The sequence below is a fragment of the Delphinapterus leucas genome, chromosome 5, assembly GCF_059928025.1.
Source record: "Delphinapterus leucas isolate spDelLeu-1000000601 "Yukka" chromosome 5, BTC_Dleu_Yukka2, whole genome shotgun sequence".
Lineage (NCBI taxonomy): Eukaryota > Metazoa > Chordata > Mammalia > Artiodactyla > Monodontidae > Delphinapterus > Delphinapterus leucas.
Window position 1 is genome coordinate 72,479,471 of NC_143133.1, and position 27,540 is coordinate 72,507,010.

The following is a 27,540-nucleotide window of genomic DNA, read 5'->3' on the forward strand; positions in this document are numbered from 1 at the left end:
ATGTCTCAGCGCCGCCCGGCCGCATCGCCCTCAGTCTTGCTGAATTGAGCGGTGAGTGTGGGTCAGCGCAGTGGAGGGGCGGGGGGGTGGCACTCGGCCGGTCCGCGGCCCTGGGTGGGGCTGGGCTTGCCCCGTGTCCCCTCGAGCTTTGCCCGCCCGGAGCTCCACTGTTCCCGGCGGCCAGAACGCAGGGGTAGAGCAGCCCTCGGCGGCCTGGGGGGGCGGGCGACCGTGCCCGTCCCGGGGCCGCGCTAGGCACAGGCGCCGCGCCGAGCCGCCCCGAGGCTTCCCGGCGGCCAGGCCCGGGCGCGGTAACAAGTTTGCGCTTTGCTTCCCCAGGGCGCAGCCGCGGCTACTTTGCAGCGGGTTCTGGCCAGGCCCAGCCTGCGGCGGCAACAGCGGGTCTCGGACCGACCGTGAGCCTGGGGAGTTTGTCTCCAACGACTGCGGTTGCAGCGGTCTGAGTTCTAAATGCAGGTATGTCCCCGTCCTTGAGTGAGGTGAAATGACCCGGGCCCGAGCACGTGGCCAGTGGCGACCTGAGGGTTCCCAAGCACGTGTTTGGTGCAAAGGCCCGAATCCGGCTGTCCTTTAACAAAGGAAACGGACGTTCACAAGCAGAACAGCTGCTTCTAGTGGGTTTTCAGACTCGGTTAAAGAAACTGCTGAGGTCCACGGACACTGACGAGAGGAACGCAGGAAATCGTAGAGAACCCTGTGAAAAACCCAAATCGCCCTTTCTTGTGCCCTTTTAAGGTTGACGCAGTGCCTTAAGAGGCTAACACAGAAGGGTAAAGAAAGTCTCCATAAAACCCAGAGAAGAGATTGTAGAACTCCTCTTTGGATCCTGTCTGGAGTCACAGCTGAACCAAAAGGTTTTCATTCAGTTTTAGCACCTTAGTGATATTTGTACAGTTAATAACAAAGTGATAAACTTAACCTTAGGTTTGACAGTACCTTCAGGCCTGCTTTTTAGACTCTGGGGATACCATCCAGTGTTTTCAAATAGAGTATTTGGATCTTGTGGTCATCTCTGAAGGTGGAAAAAAAAATCTAGATGATGGAACAGGTGTACAAAAGGCTTTTTCTGGATATCCTTTGAGACAAACTGAAAAGAATACCTCAAAGGTTTTTTTGTTTGTTTTTCTCTATTTGTTCAGAAAGGCTAATTTTAAAACTTTTCTTTTTATAGGTTGAAGACTACAGGTACAAGCCAGTGAAGCTGGAATGCCCTGACACTGGTATTTTAACCGACTTACACCAACTATCACTCTGCAGTTGACAACACACAAGTGCCTCCAATGAGGTCAGCTATTCTCACATAACTTGTAGCAACCATGTATCTGCACTGGCTTGGGAGTTCAGGGCAGTGGGGTAGTGCTGGTGGTTTAATTCTCACAACTGTGAAGTGGATACTGTAAAATTACAGCTGAAGCAGTAGTTCAGGTAGTGAACTGAGATTCCATCACATATGCATAGCCCTGAACAGGGAGCCTCATATGTACCTTTTTGGCTATGTAAACTACGAAAAGTCACTTATCTCTCTTGAGATTTAGTGTCCCGGTTAAACGGTAGAAGTATTCAGATGGGGATTAGGTCAGTTTGGGGGCGGGGAGTGTTAAGGACCAGAGACTGACTGTTGAGAATATAAGCTCTTTTATAGTATATAATTACATTGAACCTAAAAGAAGTCAAAATTTGATACAAAAGGAGCATCCATCAGCATGTTAAATGCTTCTGATGAATGTAGCATAATGAGCTGTAAAAAGGAATTTAAAGGACACAATGATGCTAGATAGTTAGAATTTGAAAGTATTGGAGGTGACGGGAAAGTTTTCATATGGGAAGAAATGTGTCAGTGTAGCAAGATAATCTTAACAGCCCAGTGTGTGCTAGGAGTCATTCCTGTTGATCAGCTCTGAATGTTTACAAATACCTCATTTTCCAGAAGTCTTAAAGGTATTCACCTTGGGTTCATTTTTAATGCTTATTTCAAAATATTGTTTTAGCCTCTGTTTAAACTTCATTTCTTTTTATATTCCATATTATTCTGTAAAATCTAGCTTCCTAATATAGGAAATTTATTGAACAAATGTTAGTGTAATTGCTAGAGGGAAAACAAGATAAGGGAAATAGGAAGGGCGTGTATATGCACTGTGAGTGGAGGACATGATAATTTCAGATGGAGCTGGTCGGAGAATGACTAACTACAGAAGACCTGAAAGAGCTGCGGGAGATAACATGGTTATATACAGTTGATCCTTGAGCAACATGGATTTGAACTTCATGGGTCCACTCATACACAGATATCTTTCAATAGTAAGTACTACAGCACTACATGGTCCATGGAGGGCCATCTATAAATTGTTCAGATTAACCCCTGCATTGTGCAAAAGTCAACTGCATATATTTGGGTGAAGAGCATTTCAGGCAGAGGAAAAGTAAGTGCAAAGGCCCTGGGGAGGGATGTGTTTAAAGGTTTGGGGGGAAAGCAAGGTGAAGATGCAGAGAAGTGACCTTACGGGAGGATCTGACAGCAGTTTGTGTGCAGGTCCAAGGTGGATGTTTTAGACCATTCTAAGATGGCAGCTTGCTTTCTGGCCTCTCAGGCCTCAGAATGCTGTAACTTAACCTAGAATGCACCCATACACTTTCCCACGTTCTATAAGCACTATCTTCCCTCCCAAGTGCTCTTGTTATGGATTTCTGTAACACCCTGTAATGGCCTTATCGTACTTGGAAGCACATTTTGTAGTTGCTTGTGAGCTTGCCTAACTGCCCCTGCCCATAAAGTCCCTCTTGGTTCCCACTATATTCCTGGGGTCTAACCAAGTGCCTGGCATACTATAGGTTCTCAGATATTTAACTTGAGCTCTAAACCCATGATGACTATAGTACAAGGAGCAGTATCATTTATAATTAAGTTTAGTACTATCGTTAATTGTGTTGGAATGAATTATAAATTGCATTCAAGTGGGTGGCTTACTTAGAAGTGGCATAAGAGCTAGATTCAGATCCCCACCCTATATGATCTTAGACCAGTTACTTCTTAACTTCAGTTTCTTTATCTGTAAGTTGATAATAATGACAGTTACTAAAAAAACCCTGGTGAGTAGTAAGCACTTAGTAGTGCTATAGGGCCATTTTGACAATACCGTATGATCACTGTAATATTGAATCAAAATGAAAATACTGATATTTGATATTTATATGGTACTAAAATGCTGGCTTTAATGTTCATAAAAAACAACAGAGCACCTACTAGGGCCAGGTACTATTCTAGGTGAACACATCCATGAACAAAGCGGATCAGTGGATGTGATTGCGACTGGTCCATTGACGGAGGCCTCCAGTGTAAAGGCTTGTGATGCTTCCTTAATTGAGTGCTATGACTAGTTAGCAGTGTGGTGGCGGAGAGGGTATTCAGTAGGCTAAAAGCCTAGATGAGGTGACTTCAGATGCTAACTGCAAAAGTCTGAAGGCTCTAGCAAAGATCCCAAGGATGACCACTGGTTTCACAAATGGCTCCACTCCCCTGAGTCCTGGTGTTGGTTCTTTGCCCCTTGAGGAGTTACTTGGGCTGGGTAGTAGACAGGTGGAGACCCTGGGTCTGCCACAGATCCTCCCTCTCCCACTAACCAACTTCAGCCAGTTAGTCTTGTTCATACTTTGGTTTTCCAAATAATTTTTTTTTTTTTTTTTAGTAACAAGGCTTTTGGCTAAAAAGCTTGAAGTCCACTAGACTAAACAATAGCAGGTGAAAGATGTGAGCAGTTTTATAGCCAGGGGTAAAACTTTGGAGGAAAGACAGAACACCTTTTTAGTTGCTTCGGAGTCCAGAGTTTAGAACTATAGAAACGCTAGAACTGCGCTGCCCAGCAGGACAGCTCTTAGTCACACGTGGCTGTTTAAGGCAAAACTAAAATTAAAAAATCAGGCCCCCAGTTGCATTAGCCCCGTTTCAAGCCCCTAGCCCACCTGTGGCTAGGGGCTACGGTACTGGACAGCAGATACAGGACATTTCCATTGCTACAGAAAGTTTATTGGCAGTACTGTTCTAGAGGTTATATGGTGAAGACAGAAGGAAAACCTAGAGAGATGGTGTAGTAGGCTAACGGCCCCGAAGAGATCAGATTCTCGAACCTGTAAATGTTACCGTATTGGAAAGAGGGTCGCTGCAGATGTGATTAGGTTAAGGGTCTTGAGATGGGGAAACTGTCCTGGATCACCTCTGTGGGCAGGCAGGAGATTCCGTGAACAGAGGAGGAGGCCATGTGAAGAAGCAGATTTAATGTTGGCCTTGAGATTGGAGTGATGCAGCTTCTAGCTGGGGGATGCTGGCAGCCACCAGAAGCTGGAAGGTGTGAGGAACATGTTGATTCCCGGCCCCCCAGAGCCTCCTGGGGGAGCATACACTTGATTTGATCCAGTGGAGTTGATTTCTTACTTCTGGCCCACAGAAATGTGAGAGAATACATTTCTGTTGTCTCAGTAAGCCACCAAGTTTGCAGTAATCTGTTACAGCAGCCTCAGGTATCCAATACTGATGGAAAGCTTAAGATTACATATACAGCCAGAGCTGGAACCTCACCACACCACACCACACTACCTCCTATGCTGTGTTTTCACTAGTACCTTACTGGTGGGTAGGTGAGGGTAGATCTTAACTGTTAGTCAATTTAAAAATTTTCAGAGGTATGGCAATTAAGTTAAAATTTACTTAGATTTGAATCACAAGAGTTATCAGCATGTGGCTAAAATATGGAGGATTAGCAAATACTTCATAATAAAATACAGATTATCAAAACAATTATAAGAAATCAATGTATGATTTATTGGAGTGTCACTTTATGTATACTTTTAATAAATTTCATTACACAGTACAAAACACCATCCAAAGTTCAAGTTGTAAAAATCTGATAACGAAACTAAAACAATAGGAAAAAATTATGTTGGTTATATAATTTTTGCCTTGTAGGCCATACAGCTTTGGCAAGCAGCGTCCCAGAGGTAACACAGACTTGTCTCATGTTTCCACAAAATGTAAAACTGAATTTCTGGGAGGTTTAAAAAAAACAGTATTAACTAATAGAACTAGTTTTCTCAGGGTCACTACCACAGGGCTATGACTTGTCATCCATACATTGGAATTTTGATGTACTGAATATCTAGGTTATTACAACAGTACTGATACTGAATAATGGCAGCTTCATGCTAGAGACTGGTAAGGAAACTAGGGCAAAGACCCAAGTTTCTGAATAAGAAATTCACACTTGTTGAACTCAGTATTCTTATGGGACCATCACACTCAGTCAAATAAAACATGGAAAACCTGAAGGTCAAAACTCAGTCCTTGTTGAAAAGATTGTGTGTTGTTTACATGTTGCTATTTACAGTATTGCCTTTTGAAACTCTTCTCAACCTATGGAATCTCATTCTGATGAAAGAAGTTAGGATCAAAACTGAGCCCTATTTGTCTACCTGTCATACCAAGTTGCAGACCTGAACAGTTTATATCTGAAAATTTATTTAAAATTGGAATTTACATAACGAATAGGAGGTTTCATTAACTTTTGACCAAAATCAGGTCCTGATTGGGGGCTTGGGGGAGGGGGGGTAGAAGAGGAAAGTGTCATAAACTGCCCACCGTTCCTTGCAGCCTCTTCTGCTTCTTTCTTGCTAACAGACTTGAATACCTGTTTCCAACGTCTCCCACAACAAAAAAGTTTCATTATTACAAGTCTGAATATTTCTGCCTAAAAGTGGCCACTGTTTTTTGAGATGTTTCCACATAGTTACATTGATCTCTAGCTCCCTGTTTAAGGTTTAACTCCCAGCCTGCAGGTAACCCGATTATTCAAATGAACTCAACTTGAAATAAGATAGAAATGCTCCCATGTTGAGTTCCTCATTCCAAGCTAATGATTTGCTAGGTTCCTCCTAATAAACTAGCTCCATGCCATCTACTTGCACACTCAACTCTACAGGTTTCACTCTGCTTAAATCACTGTTAAGTGGCTTAAACCTACAGAGCCAATGAAAAGTGTCTGAAGAAGCTCAGCTCATTTTAGTTTCTCCAAAACCAATAATTGTAGGACTGCCCTGAATATGCACCCAAGTGGCAGCTCTATTTTGGTTTGGCCTCTACAGGATCCTGACCACAACAGCAGGAGAGATCATCTTGCTAGAAAATTTCTTCAGGTGCAAGTTTTCTTTCAGAATGAGTTGGTCTAAATTTTTACCCATTTTTTTCTTACAGTTAGTTGGTTATTTGAGCAAACCAAATTCCGACCCTCTCAATTTTCATATGTCCCGTGGTGACTGGCCAGCTACTTCTTGCATCATCATGGGTATCATCTCTGCCGCCTTTGAACCTTTTATGCCAAAGACTCTTGCTCTTGACATCACTTCACCCATAAACTACATTTAACATTTCAGGTGTCTCACTTGCAGATTTACTTAACTTTACACAAAGTTTAATGTGCATTCTTTGCTCTAAATTAACGGTCACTCATTTTTATGGTTGGAAAAAAAACTCATATCTACTCACAAAGATAGCTGGCAACCTTGAAAGCACTGTTGTGGCCAGCTGAAACGTGTTATAATAATATCCGTGCAGCAATCACTCCTCTGATGTCAAAAGCCACACATGAAAACTTAGTCAAAATTAAAACAGAAGAGTGCAAATAATCTTTGAAATACATTACATTAACTATGTGCAGGGAGCATTTACCCCTCCCCTCCCCCCCCAAAGAACCTAAGATAAAAATACATCCTAATGACATTATGGAAGCTGCCACCTGGCTTGGCTGTATATTTAGAATGAGCTAGTTCAAAATGATCTTTTTTCTAATTGATAGGCCAAATGCAAGATACCAAAATAGTTTACTCCCAAATATATAAGAGGCGAATGGATGCTGTTGTCTCCAGTCTGCTTTCACTTTTGGTTATATACCAAGAAGCAGAGTTGCGGGATCACATGGTAACTACTTTTTTGACGAGCAAACTGTTCCATGGCAGCTACACCATTTTACATCCACCAGCAACGCACAAGGGTGCCAGTTTCTCCAGCTCCTCGCCAACATGTGTTATTTTCTACCAAGTTTCACCGTGGTACATGAAAATTCAGGTATCTACAGGTCTAAGTATTTTCGCAATCCTCGTCTGCCTTCCCCCGCCCCCCCTTCTTGGCAGTGCTTTTTCTTCAGTGAAAATACTCCGGCTCAAGACTTTTAGTTAATATTAAGTATAAACTACTTTAAAATAACTTTTTGTTGTTTGCCATGCGCAAGAATTCAATACATATTGACACGCTCCTTTACTGGAGGAATCTGCATTACCTTTTTAGGAGGTGAAAAGGGCTGCTTTTAAGTGTCTGCATTAGAAACGAACTTCAAAATGTAGATGTGACCTTACCCTCCCTTAACTATCTGTACAGCAGCCGAATAAGCACGAGCTATAAACAGGCTGGGACAAGAACCGACCATTTAAGCAAGGCAGTTCATTCCTCTAAGCATTGTATCTCACCGTACTGCGTGCACTCAAAAGTGCGTTAACCATAGAACCACAAACTCGCCCACTATTTTTAATTCAAATGTCCCTTCCAAGGTTGCAAACCGTTCAACACGGAGCGAGCGTCAGTACCCGGCAAGGCCCAATCAGGTCGCGCTTTACTACCTTGGGTTCCTCCTGCTAAGCGGCAGAAGAGCCGCGCGGACCGCGAATCTCCGCCCGGCGGAGGAGAAGGCATGGGAACTTGAGGAAAAGCCCGAGCTCGGGTGGCTAAGAGACCCCACGGCCCGGGCCCCGCCTCACCTCCGCCTCGGGCACCGCGGGTCCGGGGTTCGAGGCAGGCAGCTACCTGCCTGCGGCTAGTCAAACTCCCTGGCCGCGCCCACTGTCCCTCGACGCCACTCGGCCCAGGTTGGGAGCGGACGGACGCTACCAGGGGGTCCGAGGTACCGGAAGTGGGCAAACCCCTCGGCAGCGAAACCAAGTGCCCAAGGACCGCAGAAAGACCCGCACCCTCGCGAGAGTTCTGACAAGCCCCCACAAGCCGCGAGAGCCCTGGGGGACGCGGTCTGCCAATCACCAGATGGAGGCGGTCCTGGGCGCACCCAATTGGCTAAACACGGGAAAGCTCGCGTCCCGTTGGCATCTTTTCCGGCCCCAACTTCACCTCCTCAGCTTGAATCCCCGCCCCATTTAGCGGCCCCATATCTCAGCTGAGGAGGTGGGGAGCAGGAGGGGAAATGCCTACGCTTCCCCCCAGTTCCTAGTTGACCTGTCTCATTTCCTAAGCTCAGCATTCTACCCTGTGTCCCCAAACTGACCCAGTCCTGGGCAGAGAGCTGATTTTACCTGTGCTTGGGAGAAAACAGGCTTCCATGGACTTTGCCAAATTAAAATATTTCTCTAAACGCTTTCCATCTCCATACCTACGTCTTGCTCTGCATAGTATGCAGTGAGAGTTAAACTTAAATTGCTTTTTTTTTTAACAATCGCTAATCCTCCTGTAACTCAATAAATCATCAAAATAATCAGCAGTGAAGTAGGTACTGTTAATATTTTTCAAGTGAAGAAACCAGAAGCACAGGGGAATTTAGTGACCTGCCCAAGTTCTGTGTTTGCTCTCCAAATAGGAACTATACTCTGTCCTCTTCATCCCTATCTCCCTTACTTTATTTCGGGACTTCATAATTGCTGTATTACTTCTACAAACAGCCCCTTAACTCCTCTCCTTACCATCCTCTACAAAGCCAAGGATTAATCTTCCTAATGCAAATCTGATCATGTCTCTCAAATCCTTCTGAAGTCTCTGAAATGTCAAATCCTTCTGTGGCTCCTTATTGCCACTCTCTGGCAGACAGTGCTATTTATTGAAGTATTCACACCTACAGATAAGTACACAAGCCATGTTGGGTATATACCCAGAAATGGAATTGTTGGATCATAGTTGTGCCAGGTCCAAATTTAGTAGATATTTTAAAGCAGTTTTCCAAAGTGTTGGCACCGATTTACGCTCTGATCAGCAACATCTGAGAGTTCCAGTCGTTCCACAGTCTCATTAACTCTGGGTATTTCCCATCTTTTTTCATTTTGGCCATTTTGGTGGCTGACAATTATGTCTCCTGTGATTTTAATTTGCATCTCCCTGATTAATGAATTTGAGCACCTAGTCATATGTTTACTGGTTATTTAGAAATACCTTTATGAAATTTCTGTTCAATTCTTTGCCCATTTTTCTGAGTTGTTTTTTATTTGATTTTTCCTAACATTTGATTATAAAAAATTTTCAAGTATTTAGCAAAGTTTAAGGAATTTTACAGTAAACACAAGTAAACCTACCACACAGATTCTACCATTAATATTCTATAGCACCTGCTTTATTACATTTCTATCCTCTTTATCCATCTTCATGTTGTTGCACTTCAAAGTTAATTGCAGATAGCAATACATGTCCTCTAAATGCTTCAGCATATATGTAATTAATTAGAATTCAGTATTTAAGGTTTGTTTTGATGTAAAACTTACATCAAATTAGTGTAATGTAAAACTTACACTAAATGCACAAATCTTCAGTGGAGATCTGCTGAGTTTTGAGCAAAGGAGTTTTTCAATGCCACCTCCCAAGTCATTCTCCATTTCCACTTTCCTGGGGGCAATGACAGTTCGGATTTATTTTTTTCCCTGCTGTAGATTAGCTTTACCCTGTTTCAGAATTTCATATAACTAGAATCATACAGTATGTGCTCTTTTGTGACTTCTTTCACTCAGCATACTGTACTCCTCCATGTTGTTGCATGTGTCAGTAATTCATTTCTTTTTACTGCTGAGTAGTATTCCGCTGGATAAGTACACCAGTTTATCCATTATACGAGGACTTTTTTTATATGCATCCTTTATCAAGTGTATGTGTTGCAAATATCTCCTCCAATTCTGAGTTCCTTTTCATTCTTTTAAGGATGTCCTTTGAGGGGGAAAAGTTCTTAGTTGTATTTTTTTAAATTTTATTTATTTTTGGCTGCGTTGGGTCTTCGTTGCTGCACGCAGGCTTTTCTCTAGTTGCTGCGAGCGGGGGCTACTCTTCGTTGCAGTGCGCAGGCTTCTCATTGTAGTGGCTTCTCTTGTTGTGAAACATGGGCTCTAGGCGCATGGGCTTCAGTAGTTGTGGCACGTGGGCTCCGTAGTTGTGGCTCGTGGCTCTAGAGCACAGGCTCAGTAGTTGTGGCACACGGGCTTAGTTGCTCCGTGGCATGTGGGATCTTCCCGGACCAGAGCTCGAACCCGTGTCCCCTGAATTGGCAGGTGGTTTCTTAACCCCTGTGCCACCAGGGAAGCCCCCCAAAAGTTCTTAGTTTTAATACTCCAATGTATCAACTTTTGATGGTGACTGGTTTTATTTAAGAAATCTCTGCCTACTCCAGGTTATGAAGATTCCTTCTCTGTTTTGCTCCAAAAGCTTTAGTTTGCCCATTTAGAATTGTAATCCATTTTGAACTGATTGTTGTGAGTGATGGGATATAAAACTGGGTCCACACATCTTTTTTTCTATGTGGCTATCCAATGAATCCAGCGTGGTTATTTAAAAGATCACTTCCCTCCATTTGCAGTTATCATAAGTTGGGTGACCACATATGTGTAGACCTATTTCCCACTCTATTCTGTTTGATAGGTTGGTTTTGTCTATCTTTGCACCAATACCACATGGTCTTCATTACTACAGCTTTATGATTATTCTTGATAGTGTACCAGTGAACTGAATTTTTAATTTAATTTAAATTTAAATAGCTATGTGGCTAGTGGCTACCATATTGGACAGAGCAGATATAGAACATCCTCATAGGAAGTTCTGTTGACAGCACTGCTTTAGAAGACATCTAGAGGCCAATACCAGATAGTTCATTTTATAGCCACAGGCCATCTTGAGTTATGGCTGGGCTGCTCTTCAAAAATATCTGTGTAATATCTTTTTGAAAGAAATTCAAAATGCATCTTCCCAAAGATAGGTAAGGTGTCCAGCTCTGTTGACCTTGCACTTTTAGCAATGAAAATATTATTTCAAGTGTGGGAGAGTTTAATGCTTTGGGAGACATTTCCTGTGATCAGACACCATAAAATTTGTAGCCCCAAATCACAGGGAAAGATTCTTACTCTAGTACCATTACCTGTAGTTTATTATCTGCTGTCATCCAAGGTCACACTTAATAATTCTCTTTCAGAGGGCTTTCCTGGGCTGTCACTAGCTGTGTTTGAGGGTTTGCCCTCAGACCTGCAATCAGAGGTCTGAGTCAGATCTGGCTCCTGTGTGTAAGGGATTCCTCAAGCCATATTGTCCTGTTTATTCCATCAGTGACACTAGAGTCTTTTGACTTGTAAATGATACATGTGTACTTATTATGTCCTTCGGGTGTTTCTTTTTACATTAAATGTATTTATTTCTCCCCACATTTGATACCTTTCTTTTCCAACGTCTTGTGTTTTATAGTTACTGTGATGGCTTTTTTAATTATCGTTTCCAGATCTGAGGATAGCACAGGGCTATAGTCATGATCTAAGTTTCCACTGGGGCAACAAATATTTATTGAGTGCTTACTCTACAAGACGCCCTGTGCTGGGCCCTGGAGATAAGCTCTGACAACCATTAATACTGGGTTGGCCAAAAAGTTCGTTCGGGTTTTTCCATAAGATGTAAGGAAAACCCGAATGAACTTTTGGCCCAACCCAATAGTTACCATTGAGCATCTGCTCTAGCCCAAGCACTTGCATTTGTTATTTTTAATGATCATAATGACACTGTAAGGTAAATACTGTTACCACACTTTTCAGATGATAAAACTAAGGTTCTGGGGGGTCAGATTCCTACGGCTAATAAGTGCTGGAGCTGAGATTGAAGCTATGAATCCCACCACCACCACCTCTACGAGAGCTATCAGACTTCAAAGGCGCTTTGTTTCCTCTTGAGGAACATATTGTCTAATAGAGGAGGCAAGCCCACAATAACCACAACCCCCAGCAGAACAGATACTACAAAAGGGAGAGGGGGTGAAAGCACAGAAGAAATGAAAGGTGGCAATGAATCCTGCTGGCAGGTCTGTAGGATGTCATAGTTGAAACTAACCTGTGGGAAATGAGCCAGATGGCCCTAGCAACTTGGTCCTGTAAATGCCTCCTGAAACCCTTTCTCCTCCATGAAGTCCTTCTGGAATGATCTGAGGAGAAGCAACAAGCTTCCCTCTCCCTCTCCTCAATCCTCAGCGAGGCTTTTCTCTGACCCCCACTTCTGAAGAGGAGGCATTGCTAACAAGTGGCCAGTGTCCTCTTTAGGAGAACAACTCTCCAATGACCACCTCAGAACCAGAATCTGTTTGTGCTAGGCTGCTTTGAGACACCCTCCAGAGCAAATATTCAAATTAATGTGCAAAAGGACCTGCAAGGATGGGCCCTTTAAGAAGACCCTGAATGTAAATGTGATGGCTGGATCTCTAGCTGCTATCTTTGACCATACCCTCAATGTTATGGGTTGGATTGTGTCTCCCCTAAATTCACATGTCCAAGTCCTAACCCCCTCAGAACGTGACCTTATTTGGAATGTGATGTTATAGGGTCACTGCAGATGTAATTAGGTAAGAAGGTCATACTAAAGTAGAGGGAGCCCCTAATCCAATATGACTGGTGTCCTTATGAAAAGGGGAAATGTGGGCAAAGAGACACACACCCAGAGAACACTATATGAATATGAAGATGAAGGAAGAGATACTCTACAAGCCAAGGAATGCCCAAGGTTGCCAGAAAACCAACAGAAACTAGGGGAGAAGCCTGGACGAGACGCATTCTTCCAGCCCCCAGAAAGAACCAACCCTGTCGGCTCCTTCATCCCAGACTTCCAGCCCCCGGAACTGGGAGACAATACTTTTCTGTTCTTTAAGCCACCCAGTTTGTGGTACCTTGTTACAGCAGCTCTAGGAAACTAATACACTAAAGGCCGCAGAGAAATGAGGTATAAGGAATCTGAGCCCCTGAGAACTGTATGGACCACAACTTCCGCATCAGCCTTGGTCCTGATAAACATCTGCCTTGTTCAAGGCCCTGTGATACTGTGATTTATAATAAGAAACGTACATCAGGCCTTTGTCCCTGTTTCTGGCACAGAGCTCCTAAAACCCTTGGGATTTCTTAAGTGTGAGATCAATTAAAAGTGTCTTTCGTTATGTTAATGAAGTGACTTTTGGAAAGCACCTAAGGATGGGGGCTGGTTGCCTGAGGACCCAACCCTGTGGTTAGAGGGTTGGAGCTTTTAGTCCCTCCCCCGCCCCGACACACACACGGGGGAAGGAAAGGGGGCCGGCGGTGGACTCAATCACTAAAGGCCACTGATTTAATCAATCATGCCTAAGTAATGAAGCCTCCATAAAAACCCAAAAGGACGGGGTTCAGAGAGCTCTGGGTTGGTGAGTGCGTGGAGATTCTGGGAGAATGCCTCAACGAGGGCATGGAGACTCCACCCCCTTCTTAATATGTTGCCCTCTGCATCTCTTCCATCTGGCTGTTCCTGAGTTATATCCTTTTATAATAAACTGGTAATCTAGTAAGTAAAATGTTTCTCTGAGGTCTGTGAGCCACTTTAATCAGTCGAACCCCAGGCTAGGATCGTGAGAACATTTGATTTAAGCCAGCTGGTCAAAAGCACAGGTAACAACCTAGACTCACAGTTGGCATTGGATGGGGGGTGGGGGCAGTCTTGAGGGACTGAGTCCTTCAGCTGTGGGATCTGATGCTGCCTCCAGGCAGACAGTGTCAGAATAGAGCTGAACTGCAGGACAGCTAGCTGGTATCCAAGCATTACTTGGATGTGTGTGGGAAATCCCCCCACATCTTAATTGGTGATCAGAACCTTAGGCACTATTACTGGGCCTCTGTTATTTGCATTAAAACCAATCCTGATACTAAGGGTAAAGATCAAACTCCTTAGGATGACATACTAGGCCCAGTAAGAAGTGCCCCCTGCCTTCTTTTCCACCTTCCCCCTTAGAGCCCACATACTCAGTCACATGGCACTACTTAGCTCCCAAAGCCCTCTCTTAAGCTCTTTCCTCTGTGCACGTGCAGTCCAGGCAGGAGTACATCAAAGGTGTGAGGGTGAAAGAGGCTCTTCTGATGTTTGCTTCAGAAGGATCCTCACACAATAGTCTTCAAGGCATTGCATTGCAGATTACAGTTTTACTGCCTCTACCTGTCTGCACACGGGCGGAGGTTTTATAACAGTTAACAATTGTTAGGAAAATAAAAGAGCTACCTTCTTCAAAAATGGTGTGGAGAGAAAACCACCACTAAACAAACTCTATTAAGGCCATTACTAAATCACTCTGTATCACATTCCTTACCATCAACACTCTAAAACCAGCTGGAAAAGGTGGCCCATAGCCCACCACCCGCAACTTTTTTGTTTAAAATTTTTTTATTGTACTAAAATATACATAACATAAAATTTACCATTTTAGGGCTTCCCTGGTGGCGCAGTGGTTAGGAATCCGCCTGCCAATGCAGGGGACACGGGTTGGAGCCCTGGTCCGGAAACATCCCACATGCCGCGGAGCAACTAAGCCCGTGCACCACAACTACTGAACCTGCGCTCTAGAGCCTGCGAGCCTCAACTACTGAGCCCGTGTGCCACAACTACTGAAGCCCGTGCGCCTAGAGGCCGTGCTCTGCAACAAGAGAAGCCACCTCAATGAGAAGGCTGCGCACACAACGAAGAGTAGCACCTGCTCACTGCATCTGAAGAAAGCCCACGTGCAGCAACAAAGACCCAAGGCAGCCAAAAATAAATAAATAAATATTGTATAAAACAGCAAAAAACACACACAATAAGAAAAAATTTACCGTTTTAACCATTTTTAGGTGTACAATTCAGTGGCATTAAAACATTCACAACGTTGTGCAATCCTCACCACTATCCATTTCCAGAAATTTTTCATCATCCCCAAACTGAAACTCTATACCCCTCAAACAATACCTCCCCACGCACCCTTCTCCCAGCCCCTGGTAACCTCTATTCCACTCTGTCTCTATGAATTTGACTCTTCTAGGAACGTCATATAAGTGGAATCATGCAAGATCTGGCTTATTTAACTCGGCATGATGTTTTCAGGGTCCATACATGTTGCAGCATCTATCAGAATTTCATTCATTTTTTTTTCTTTTTTTTTCATTCATTTTTAAGGCTGAATAATACTCCATTATATGTATATACCACATTTTGTTTATCCATTCACATCCATCTGTGGGTATTGGATTGTTTCCATCTCTTGGCTCTTGTGACTAACACTGCTAGGAACATTGGTATACAACAGAGGCATATTTTACTACCAGGCTATGCAAACCTATTTAACCAGAATTTGTGCAGGGTGAGAAACAGGTTTAAAGTCTTCCCTAATTAGTGGTTATAAAATTTGGCCATACATTAGAATCACCTGGGGTGTTTTAAAAACTTTCCAGTGCCCATGCTGCAGCCCAGACCAATTACATCAGATTACCTGGGAGTGGGAGGCAGGCATCAGTATTTTTTGTAAATCTTACTAGTTGATCCCAATGTGCAGCCCAGTTTGAGAGCTAGTGCCCTAAACAGTGAGCTAGTAAACACTGTTTCATCTAAAGTATTCTTCCTTTCCCTACAATATCTAAATCACACTTAGATTTCCCATACTTTCAAATCCAATTTAGCTGAATTAAATTCATCTTTATATTTTTAGGGTCTTTTAAGGTCTTCTAGCCAGAGCACTTATAATTTAAGTTTGGCAGGGGGGTGGGTGGGGGGAAATCCCAGATGTACCTACCATTAGTACAGAAATGTGTGCTCCTATCAGACAAAATGAATACGTTCAAGAATACAAAAATTAACTTTTATGCAATTAGATCTAATAACAAAACTAGACAAATTTTCTTTCATTTCAGGCATAAAAATTAGCTCCCACTTACACAATTATTTAATATTGCTTTGGAAATCCCATGCTAATGTAATTACACATGAAAAGAGAAAAGCACCATTATTTGCTGGTGATGCAATTGATAATCCTGGAAAATCCAAAGGAATTAGGTTTAAAAAAAAATCCTGGAGGTATAAAAATAGGTTAATCGTGAGAAAAAAAAGTCAATAGGATCCTTGTATAACCAGTCATAACCAGCTGAAAAATAAGAGATCCAATTGAAAACAGTCACAAAAATATATAATACTTAAAACAACAAAAGATATAGTACATATTTATTTGTTTAGTCATCAACTATACTGGGTAGTGCTACAGAGAACAGCCTCTGGAGCAGGCTGCTTGGTGCCCACCCTGGCTTCCACCCTTAGTAGTTGTGGAAATTGGGAAGTTATTTAACCTCTCTGAGTCTTAGTCTAACCATCTGTAAAATGGAGATGATAACAGTATCTACCTCATAGAGTTGAACAGGTTACACGATTTGAAAATGTAAAGTGCTTAAACAGTCCCTGCTACATAGTAAGTACCATTTCTGTGCTAGCTTTTAACTTTATTACTGGCAGTCTTTTGAAAAAGGAATTGGACAGATGGAGAACTATAGCATATTCTTGAACAGGGTGAGTTTACAAGCATAAAGGATGGAGGAAGACAGAAAATAATGAATCATTGGGTGCATAAGAAATGAAATCTGAACTTTGAGACTAAGTATTTATATGTCTGTTTACCCTATTTAATTTATAATTGCATAAATGTGTAAATTATAGCATTTAGATTTTAATATAATTCTAATTAAATATAGAGAGAATACTAAATATAAAATTATTTAAATGGAAAAATAAATGGATTCAAATATAATATATATTATACATAATATATGTGAAAGAAAAGGGCTATTACCAGCTTTTATAGCCTATTATGCAGCAATTACAGACTAGTAATGGTATAGTAGAACTCTACTTCAATTTAGAAGAATTCAGAAACAGGCACAACCCCAAGAAGTTTAAAGGAGAAAAAAACAGAAAACCTGGCTGTGTAAGAGTTTTCAAAATCAAAGGGATAAAGGAAACTCATGAATACATTTTGATAACTGGATAGAAATGTGAAGAATAAGAATTTAAACGTAAAAGCTTAAATTAATGGAGAATTATTAGAGAATGATTTTTTGAAACACATCAGTGGAAGAAAAGTCAATTTCTCTCTTCTTTGAAGAACTCAATAGAAAAAAGACATCTGAATTTTAAATATCTGTAAAATGGAAAACAAAAGCACAATAACAGAATAGGAAGTTTAAAAATCAAGTATGACACAGAGTTAATCCATCACTTCTCCCAGTCTTCACTTCGGCGATCCTGGCTCAGAGTCTCTCTTACCTTGACCTCTGAAACAGCCTTTCCTCTAACTTGTCTCTCTGGTTCCACCCTTGCCTTCCTAAAAATCCATTCTCTGCAATGACAAGCTGAGTGATCCTTTTTAAAGATCTTAATAAGACCTGGTCAACTCTCACACTTAACACTCTCCCTTGCTTTTCTGTGGCTCTTAAAATTTAAATCCCTCGTCAGGCTCACATGGCCGCACGTGATCACTCACCTCCCCCCAGTCTCTGCTCTTGAACGGTCCCACCTGAGTCTTGTACCAGCTGTTTCCTCTGCCTAGATTGCTCTCCCCAGCCCATCTTCACGAGGCTGGGTCCTTCTTGTCCTTTAGGTCCAGCTTAAATATGTCTTCCTCCAAGAAACTTTATCTGAATCCCCAGTTTAAGGTAAAAATAAAAAACTAACATTTGAGAAGTGTTTTTCTGTATGTCAGGCACTTTCGGACACTTTACATGCAAAATTCAAGCCCTCTCACGAGAACCCAATGAGACAGACTCTATTATTATCATTCCCATTTTACAGTAAGGAAACTGAATCCCAGCAAAGGTATGTAAATCCCAATATACTGCAAGAAAGTAGCTTATCAGAGTAGTAGTGCCAGCTACTCACAATCATATCACTACAGCACTTTCCACAGTGTGATTCTGTGTGGGCTCCAGACTCGCTCTCTGTCACTAACACTAAATGTGCTGGTTTTCAGCAAACATCTGGAGAAACTTCTGTACCTTTCTGTAAATTCTCTTTTAATTTCTCAGAAATGTCTAAAAGGGGAAGAAAAAAGTCCATGAAAACTATAAAACTTCATGCTTTTAGCCAGTGAGAAGGTAATAAACCCTGCCTACAGAAGGTGTGTTTTCATGCAAACTATAAAAACAAACAAACACATTACATTACATTCTGTCTCCTCTTGACAGAATGTAAACCTATGTCTGCCTTGTTCACTGGGGTATGTTCAGCTCGTAGAATAATGGCAGGCACATGGGAAATACTCAACTAATGCTTCCTGACTGTTGAATAAGGGAATAATTAAGAAATCAACTTGATAAGAAAAAAAAAAAAGACCAGGAGAACCAAAAGGTCACTTTTATTCTTTTTTTTTCCCAACACCTTTATTGGAGTATAATTGCTTTACAATGTGTTAGTTTCTGCTTTATAACAAAGTGAATCAGCTATACATATACATATATCCCCATACCTCCTCACTCTTGCGTCTCCCTCCCTCCCTCCCTAACCCACCCCTCTAGGTGGTCACAAAGCACCGAGCTGATCTCCCTGTGCTATGTGGCTGCTTCCCACTAACTACCTATTTTACACTTGGTAGTGTATATATGTCCATGCCACTCTCTCACTTTGTCCCAGCTTACCCTTCCCCCTCCCCATGTCAAGTCCATTCTCTACATCTGTCTTTATTCCTGTCCTGCCCCTAGATTCTTCAGAACCATTTTTATTTTTAGATTCCATATATATGTGTTAGCATATGGTATTTGCTTTTCTCTTTCTGACTTACTTCACTCTGTATGACAGACTCTAGGTGCATCTACCTCACTACAAATAACTCAATTTCGTTTCTTTTTATGGCTGAGTAATATTCCATTGTATGTATGTGCCGCCTCTTCTTTATCCATTCCTCTGTCGATGGACACTTAGGTTGCTTCCATGTCCCAGCTATTGTAAATAGTGCTGCAATGAACATTGTGGTACATGACTCTTTTCGAATTATGGTTTTCTCAGGGCATATGCCCAATAGTGGGATTGCTGGGTCGTATGGTAGTTCTATTTTTAGTTTTCTAAGGAACCTCCATACTGCTCTCCAAAGTGGCTGTATCAACTTACATTCCCACCAACAGTGTAAGAGGGTTCCCTTTTCTCCACACCCTCTCCAGCATTTATTGTTTGTAGATTTTTTGATGATGGCCATTCTGACTGGTGTGAGGTGATACCTCATTGTAGTTTTGTTTTTTTTTAATTTTTATTTATTTATTTATTTTTAGTTGCATTGGGTCTTCGTTGCAGTGCACAGGCTTTCTCCAGTTACAGCAAGCGGGGGCTACTCTTTGTTGTGCTGCGTGAGCTTCTCCCTGCAGTGGCTTCTCTTGCTGTGAAGCACGGGCTCTAGGTGCGCGGGCTTCCGTGGTTGTGGCTCTCTGGCTCTAGGGTTCAGGCTCAGTAGTTGTGGTGCACGGGCTTAGTTGCTCGCGGCATGTGGGACCTTCCCGGACCAGGGCTCGAACCTGTGTCCCCTGCCTTGGCAGGCAGATTCTTAACCACTACGCCACCAGGGAAGTCCTCATTGTAGTTTTGATTTGCATTTCTCTAATGATTAGTGATGTTGAGCATCCTTCCATGTGTTTGTTGGCAATCTGTGTATCTTCTTTCCCACCAGCCATTTTTAAACCATCTGCTAGCTGCAACCTTATCTCAAGGTTGTTCCCCTGTGTAACCGTGCAACCATTTCAGATCCCAATTAATCCTTATTTAACAAGCACCCTTACCTCCTGCCAGCTCCCATTATAGTTCTTGATAAACAAGTTATGTAACAACTGTAACCTTGCAGTTTTTGCCTTAATAAGTCTCCCCTATTTGGTAGTCTGGTGGAACACAATTCAAGTGCTTCTTGAAGCTGTCTCCCATCTTAATTCTATTTGTAGATTAAGGTGTTCAAATCATTTATCATTGTAACAAATATCATTCAAAGGATTACTCTTAATTCTAACAGAATTGATTACAATGGCCCCTGCTTTCTGGCATCTTTCATTGAGTCTTGGTAAATGTTGATAAATAATTCAATGAATTGTTAAAACATCTTGAGGCTTTTCAGTTGGCGAATAAACTCTTTTGCCAACTAATCTTGTTGGCATCTGTTACAAAATGATGGAAAGAGAGTATCCGTCCTACAAAATAACTTAAGATTGAAGTATCAAAAATGTGTCCATTAATAATTTTGAAACTATTTTCTATAACTTTTCATGCCCTACAAACTTTACATAAGGAAGCAGAAAAGGTGCATATCCTTTAACGCAATATTGTGTGGCTAAACACACCTCAAAATCACTCATGCCAGTTGACAGAATAAGACCTTATCCTTCCAAGAGACATTTTCTAACATTCCAATTACTACACTCTCATTTCACAACTTTTCCTCCTAACTTTGTTAGAACTCAATGGTGTGAAACAAGGGCTGAATAAGTAGATTTGCATACATGCATAAGGTTTCTAATGTACCCGAATACTTGAAAAGGGACACAAAGTAAGCCATGATCAGAACTCCAAAATTGCATATAATCAACTTTATTCATAAGTTTTTGGAAATTTACATCTGACAACAACGAGTGCCAAAGTTCAAACCTGCTACTCATATTGGCTGTAAGTGAGCTCTATCTTACGTTTAGTTAAGCAATGCCCAAGGTCAGCTTTACATGCATTACTTAATCCTCACCACAACCCTCTTCATTGTGATTCAACAAATATGCCTGTCCTCGTGAAGCTTACATTCTACCAGAGAACAGACAACAGGTATACAAATAAGTTTATAATCTAGTGTGTCTCAAACCTCTTTAAAAATGACCCTTGAGCACTGAATTCCAAGGGTCAGTAGCTATCAATCTTCTCCTGAAAGGAAATTCGTTAACAATAAACTTTATATCAGTTTTTGTCAAAAAGGCCACGGAGAAAGCAGTGGTGGCCTATCAACCCTTTACTGTTTTTCTCCATTTTACAGAAGAAAATTGACATTGTGTCAAGAATCTAGATTTCTTTTCCGATCACTTCCCCCAATTGCTTAGAACACTCCTGCCACTCTAATTCAGCATCCCATGACCCTCATCTATCCAGGTACCACAAAATACCCAATACTGAAAGCGGAACGCTCATCTTTTAATGGTTTCTCTAGTTTCAGTGCAAGAGTTTAACTACTGTTTGCTTACACACACAGGAAAGGAACAATAGAGGACTTCTGCTCAGGAGCCCCGCCTCTTACTATGCCCTGTACCACTGGAACAGTTTTCATATTTTATCTTCTTTTGATACCAATATCACTATGAACAATAAACCCACCTCTAAGGATGTACCCAGAATACTGTTCATTTTTTGGCACAGCTTGAAATAACTTTTGAAATAATTTTCTCTATGTGAAGTTGTCAATTTGCCATAATGTTCATTAGTTCGTTTATATTCAACTTTCAGTTGTCTTTTTGCAAAGCTAAGTATATGTATGTATACATACAGGCATACCTCGTTTTATTGCTTCTCTTTATTGCACTTTGCAGATACTGCATATTTTACAAATTGACGGTTTGTGGCAACCCTGTGCGGAGCAAGTCTGTTGGTTCTATTTTTCCAACAGCATTTGCTCACTTTGCATCTGTGTCACATTTTGGCAACTCTCGCAATATTTCAAACGTCTTCATTATTATTATTATATTTCTTATGGTGATCTGTGAAATCACTATTGCAAAAAAGATTGACTTGATGAAGGCTCAGGTGATGGTTAGCATTTTCTAGCAAGAAACTAGTTTTAATAAAGGGATGTGCATTGTTTTTTAGACATGTTGCTACTGCATACTTAATAAACTACAGTATAGTGGAAACATAACTTTTATTTGCACAGGGAGACCAAAATATTTGTGCGACTCCCTTTATTGCAGTGGTCTGGAACCAAATCCGCAATATCTCCAAGGAATGACTGTGTAGTTTTTCTTCTTTCCTCTGCTCTATGAAAGGTTGCACACTAGATACCAGTTCTGCATCTTGCTCTTATTTTCAGTAATGGTATAGTCTTTTTTTTTTTTTTTTTGGCTGCACTGCACAGCACGTGGGATCTTAGTTCCCCAACCAGGGATTGAACCCATGCTCCCTGTATTGGGAGTGCGGAGTCTTAATCACTGGACCACCAGGAAGTCCCAGTAATGGTATAATCTTTAGCAAGTTATCTACCCTTCCAATTCATTCATCTGTAAAACGGGAAGAACACTGTGTGAGAATTAAACAGAATAATGTAAGGACAGGAGCAACGGAGTGACACGTACAATACGATAAATGCTACCTCCACTTGGTTCCTACAGCCCCCCTCACTGCTGCTGCCCATAATCATAAGACAGCTACAACTCATACCAGACAAATGACCCTTTCAACCGTAGATTAAATGCTCACGGGAAATCAGGAGAGTACAGCAGATCATCCCAGATTAAATGGTCTACAGCTTTCTCCCTAAGGGAAATAAAGAGAAAGTTTTCAGTCAGTTATTAAACACACTGAGACAAATTTAAAAGGATTTCCACAGAGCCTGTGTACATGTACACTGGATTCTTTCACCTTCCAACAAAATCAAGGTTTCCAAATTCCCTTGTATTTGAACACATTCTCTGGTGTATCCAGAAAAGTCTAAAAAGTGTTACTGGGACGAAAACTTTTTCTTTACCAACTTAGGGTGAAGTACTTGGGGGCCTGTGAATTAACAGACAGATTAATAGGAGCCAAGATTATTATACATGTAGGCAAGAGCATGCTGTAGGGAGTAAGGATTTATATACCAGCTTAATAGGATGGGGGTGGGGTGGGGAAAGGTATTAAGGCCTCAGTGGGAAAGTATGGAAGGTTCTCCCAGGATGTATTTACACAGTTCCTTGGCAGGTCCTGATGCAAGACAGGGCTTACAGCAGCTGAATACTTAGAAAGACCTGCTTTACTTATCAAAGGGAAGTTCAGAGAAAATTTTTTTTTTGGTGTTTTTCTTTTTTTTTTTTCCCAGCTGCTGCTGTTTGTTCAGATGGTCTCAGTTTCAATAGTCATTATGCCATTTTGGTGAGGTTAGTCCCTTCATTTGCCTGTTATAACCTACCATGAAGTTTCACAGGCAAGGAGCTGGGGAGATTGCTGTGGGGAGACATGGATTAGAAGTCGGGAGGTAAGAGATCTGCGAACAAAAACACAGATAACAAGGATGAATACGCATAAAAGAGCAAATCCCAACACACAGCCCCATCTTTCACTGAACCAGTTTCTTATTCTCGAGGTCAGTCCAATTAATCAACGGTGCTTCACTCATTTTATGTAGGATGTCAACCCGTTCCTTTATACGGTTCCAACTATCCTGTACTTCTTTGGATTTATCTACATACAAGCAGCACTGTCTGCCAATGATGGCACAGTGTTCCCTGTTGGGCAGCCTGTGTAGCCAGGACACGGCGATTTCAGAGCACAGAGGTGAAACTGCTAACCCCTGACGGACGTGCTTTCAAGGTCTGCGGGGTGCCAGTGAATCCTGGTTCCATGACTTTGGAAACGTTCAGAATTGCTTCTTCTAGATCAGAAGTTTTCAAGCTTGGAAAAAGGGTCCTTGCTGAATCAGTATTGCGATACATGAGTGGCTTGCCTACAATGTCTGGTTGGATGCGTCTACGTGGTGCTACTTCATGCCTGAAGGAGCCCAGGTTTATAATCCGGCTAGCATTTAAAGTGGGATAACTAGTGAGGGAAGGTACCAGGTAGCTGAGTGCACAACGCCCTGACCATTTAGGTGGGAACCCTTGATATACCTTATTGCCACATAAAATAAACAGACCAGAGGTGTTCACAAACAAGGTCAGAGTGGAACCTGTGACCCACCAGGTTGGAGTTTGGTGTCCATGGTGGCCTTTGTCATTAGTTATGTTGGCATCTGTATATCTCCATTTCCCATGTGCCTCTGTCAGGCTGTAAGAGCAAAACAGGCTACGAAATATCGGGTAAGAGGAGACCTTCAGTCTGGTTCTAGCAGCTACCGAGCAAGGTCATTCCAGAATTTTGGTCGACCCATTTGTGGCCTGGGGTATCAGGCAGACCAACCAGGGGAACAGCTGAGCTGTTCCAGGTCCTATTTTTGTGGCCTGCAGGCCAGGAATACTGTCCAGTGACTATGCAAACATTTGTATCATTATAATAATCAGTCTGGAACTCATTTATAACGTCTTTGGAGGATTTGAAGGTGTCATCTGTGGAATCAAACCAGTGTTTGATTACAGTATTGTTTTGGTATGTTACCTAGGAAAGGTCCAGTGCCGTTTTTATTTTCAATGCAAAGAGAAAATTTTCCCTCCAATACCCTCACCTGAGTGAAGGACAGACCTCAAGCCTCCATGGGGGTTCCCCAATGCCAAGTCACTCTGCCACAGGAGGAAGCAGAATGCCTTCCATACATCTGCTGTCCAGAATGGGTCCACCAGGTGCTTGCACTGGCAGGGACAAAACCTAGTTCAGGTTCTGGTGCGTTATTTAGACGCTGACATAACCAGCAATTAGACTGATTAGTTAAGATGGCCAGGGTCTGAAAGATTGGTGTGAGTGGGTGTTGTGGCCATGCTAAAACGGTTGAAAAAGCAGTAAGAATTCGCTGAAGCAAGACATCGTCCGAAAGGGAGCCCGCAGTGGGGGAACAGAGGGAGGATAGGTTTAGACAAGCAACCTCCAGTCAGTCCTTCTGTAACTGAAAGAGGAAGAGTTTTGTTTAAATTTCTATGTCAGAAAATTTTGCAGGTCAGGCAGAGGTTGCAAGGGAAGATAAACGGAGACAAAATTCTTGATCAGAGATCTTGGGTAAAGCTGTCTACTTTGTGGTGTCGTCTGCTTCTGGAGCCTGAGTAAGCTCTTGAAATCCTCAATTTGAGGTCACGCATAGGGATGGCCTTCTAATTGTCCTGGGGGGGGGTGATGACATGGATCTAGCTTGGTATCGCATGCAAATCCAGGAGGACTTTTATTCTGATGACAGGGTAGATGGTTAGCAGTACTTCCTAAGGCCTCTCCCAGCAAGGTGACAATGTACGTTTTCTTCTAAAAATGTTGATGTATACTCATCTCCTGGAAGAAAGGGATGGCAAGGCCTGTCAGTGAGGACCATGCTTTTTTTCACCTGTTGATGAGATGCACCAAGTATAGATGTTCTTGTATGTAACTAGTCAGAGTACTGAATTGTTCACTCAAGTCCCCATGTTGCTTGCCCAATCCAGGAATGGAAGGTTTAGAGATGCCAGCTGGCACTGGGGTGACTAAAAACTATTTCAAAAGGGATCCATTTGAAGTATCCTGGATCTGTATAAGGGCCAGGGATAATGCTTCTAGCCATGTAAGTCTAGTTTCTAGATAGGTTTTTTTTCCCCTCGGCATTCTTTTTTATGTCTACATTTTAAGGTCTTCCTTCCCCTGAGGATAAGGGATGGTAGGGACTATGAAATGTTAACAAATATCCTCTCAGAGTCTTTGTGAGCAAGTGATTTGTTTCTGCTGTAAAATGAGTTCCTTGGACAAACTAATGGTTACCAGTGGAGGCGGGGGGAGGCAATATAGGGGTGGAGGACTGGAGGGTACAAACTATTGGGTTTGTAGGCTACAAGGATGTACTGCACAATGCGGGGAATACAGCCAATATTTTGCAACAACTGTAAATGGACTGTAACCTTTAAAAATTGTATGAAAAATTAAAAAAAAAAAGTTCCTTCGTCAGATTCAATTCATAAAGAAATGCCAAAACAAGGAATAATCCAAGGTATTAGTTTGTTACATCTGTTGTGGCATCAGTATGTCTAGTTGGCTAGCACAGACCATCCACTAAACATGCAGATAATAACTAAACAGTGAAAAGAGCCTAGGGCTGGAGGTAAGTCTAAAAGTCCACCTGGAGTGCCATAAAGGACAGTGTGGGTCTTGGAGGACTTCCTGAGCTACACTGGTTCCCTCCAGAAACTTGGTAAGATTTATAGGTGGTACACTGGGAAATAATAAGTACCAGTACCTGCAGAGGTCAAGAATCTGTGGAACTGCCGAAGTGTGCTAACAGCCTGACAGACTCTAAAGGCTTATCTAGTCGGTATAAATGTTTGTAGCTTTCCCTTTTGCCAATGTATCAGCCCTAGGAAGAGCTATGAGTTTTGTAGCTTGGGCTGATTTTCTCGTGGGCAGCATGCAGCAAATGTTTGCTCTGGGATAGTCAGCTTCCCTGAAAATTTTGTTTACAAGAACCATCACATAGAAGAGCATGTCTGGCTTGCTAAAGGACATGTCCAAGAGGTCTTCTTGTGGTTTAGAAATCATCTCAATGGTTGTAAGGTAACCATGTGGAATGGCTCTTTATCATGAGGGGTTTAAGAGTATTAGAGGTACAAGATGATGGAAGGGTAATTAACGGGCTTGTTCATAGGTGGTCTGTCATTGAGTAGAGAGGTGTTGTGTTTTACGGACTTGTAAGAACTGATACAGCATGGGAACAAAAAGGTGAAAAGGGGAAACTTGTGTAAGGCTACTGGCTTGTGAATCAGGGTGGCAGCCAAGTTAATGTACTTAGGCACAGGGGCATGTCTGATCCCATAGGGTCCAACTGACATGAGAAATATTCTATGGGGTGTATGTGAAAGGGAAAAGGTTGTCCTGGAATACCTGCATCTATCCCACTCTTCTCATGGCAATATAGGTGGAAAGGTTTGTCAAAACTGAGTAATCTGAGGGCTAGGAGATGGACAATGTGAATTTCAATGCTTCAGTAAAGGATTCTGTGGTGTATCTGGGAGGGAGGCATATAAGGGTTTGGCAGGGGCAGCAAAGTTGGTAATCCACTGGTGGCAAGAGCCAGCTACCCACAAAGATTTGCATAATCGTTCATCTTTGGGAGAGGGATGGACAAAATTGAGTCAAAGCATTTGGGGTGAGTTTTTGCATACCCTGAGATATTTCATGACAGGAGGAGGTAACTCTTGTTTCTACCCAGTGAAGTGTGACTCTGGAGGTTTTATGACCTTTGTCAGCTGGTGCATTTAGATGTTCTCAATTTATAGTCTTTATATCATTCTAGTGAGTTGTCACTGCCTTCAATGACAAATACCAACACTTGTACTATCAATGCTAAGGTTGAGTTTGAATCCATCGCTTCTGCTCGGAGCTGTGTAAAAATATCACAAAGGTGCTCACAATGAAAGGAAATTTTCTTCTGGTTCAGCTGTGACTCCAGACAGGATCCAAAGAGGAGTTCTACAATCTCTTCTCTGGGTTTTATGGAGACTTTCTTTACCCTTCTGTGTTAGCCTCTTAAGGCACTGTGTCAACCTTAAAAGGGCACAGGAAAGGGTGATTTGGTTTTTCACAGGGTTCTCTACAATTTCCTGCATTCCTCTCTCGTCAATGTCCGTGGACCTCAGCAGTTTCTTTAACCGAGTCTGAAA

General features: G+C 42.2%; 1 long non-coding RNA gene and 2 other non-coding genes across 12 annotated transcripts in view; 1 reads left to right on the forward strand and 2 right to left on the reverse strand.

Moving 5' to 3' along the window:
• Nucleotides 1-522: 522 nt before the first annotated feature.
• LOC149749149 (uncharacterized) overlaps nucleotides 523-27,540 on the reverse strand; it is a 37,650-nt gene continuing 10,632 nt past the window's right edge. For 7 of the 10 annotated variants that reach the window (XR_016393278.1, XR_016393284.1, XR_016393282.1 and 4 more), the window contains 2 exons: nucleotides 23,193-25,189; nucleotides 523-22,561 (listed from right to left, as the gene is read on the reverse strand). This is a non-coding gene — a long non-coding RNA (uncharacterized LOC149749149). The remainder of the gene's footprint in view (nucleotides 22,562-23,192; nucleotides 25,190-27,540) is intronic. The other 3 variants (XR_016393281.1, XR_016393280.1, XR_016393283.1) reach the window with 3 other exon arrangements.
• On the forward strand, nucleotides 744-865 carry LOC115801991 (small nucleolar RNA SNORA26). Its single transcript, XR_004022364.1, has one exon. It is a non-coding gene; the product is annotated as a small nucleolar RNA SNORA26 (small nucleolar RNA).
• Nucleotides 27,316-27,437, reverse strand: LOC115801992 (small nucleolar RNA SNORA26). The gene has a single exon (XR_004022365.1). It is a non-coding gene; the product is annotated as a small nucleolar RNA SNORA26 (small nucleolar RNA).